The sequence below is a fragment of the Microtus ochrogaster genome, chromosome 7, assembly GCF_000317375.1.
Source record: "Microtus ochrogaster isolate Prairie Vole_2 chromosome 7, MicOch1.0, whole genome shotgun sequence".
Classification (NCBI taxonomy): Eukaryota; Metazoa; Chordata; class Mammalia; order Rodentia; family Cricetidae; genus Microtus; species Microtus ochrogaster.
In genome coordinates, this window is record NC_022014.1 from 15,400,428 (window position 1) to 15,401,455 (window position 1,028).

A 1,028-nucleotide genomic window follows, 5' to 3' on the forward strand; every position below is an offset into this window, starting at 1 on the left:
TCTCCTACCTCACTGTTCCTCTTCTTACTTGTCTCTGCTGTTCTTTCTGTCCTCAGCCTTGTCACCTAACTCCCTGGTCATGTGTTCTGTGTTCACCGACAGCATAGAAGCTGGTCTTTCTTAGGACTGTTCAGGGTTGATGCAGCTTCGTGGTCACACATCAAGGATTTGGGTCTTGGCCTCTTGGTCTGCATGGACTTCATTTTCCATGGCATTTCAATTCAGGCAACCTCCTCCTTGTCTGCTCTTTGTCAGGACAGAGACCCTGGAATACAGTCTCGTTGTTTCCTCAAGAAGACCTAGCCTGTTGATGCACGGACAGTGACAGAAACAATCGTCCCCTGGGGTGGAAAATAAGGTGGGCATGAGAGGTGGTAACAGAGCATCAGGGAGTCTGAGGATGAAGGCTATCGTTCCTGTGAAGATAGAGTGCTGAAGAAGGCTGAAACTCTTCGGGTTAAGGAGGAGCCTCTACCTACATCAGGCAGTGTGTTCATCTCCGTTTCACTGAGGGGCTGCCGAGCCATCTGATCTGGGGCACAGGAGGATGGCAGATATGAATGGATGATTGGTCTATGGATCTCATTGTAAGCAGGGCATCCTCAGAGAAGGCAAAGTCTATTCCAGAAGTATAGAATTGAGTGTGTCTCAGACTTTATCACATTGCTTTCATATTGCAGAAACACCAGGGCATGTGGAGGACTCCCTTAAACCAGTGGTGTGAGGCAGAGCCCATCCATAGTCTGACTCCAAGCTGTGCCTTTCTTCCAGTGATTGCTAACTCTCAGAAAGTGGGTACTTGTGTATTATGACTATCTTCAGGATACCAGAGGGCAATAGACTCTTGGGAGAGATCCAAGATCCATGGAAGAAACAGGAAATGTCCATGTGGATAGCTTGGCTTCTCCTCCGAACAATGTGATGGTTAGGACTTTTAAGGAGACCACTGAGCACCGGGAACCAAAAGTGCGAGAGTGCTTGGATCTAGGGTAACCCTAGAGTGCAAATGCTGAGAGGGAGAGCACAGG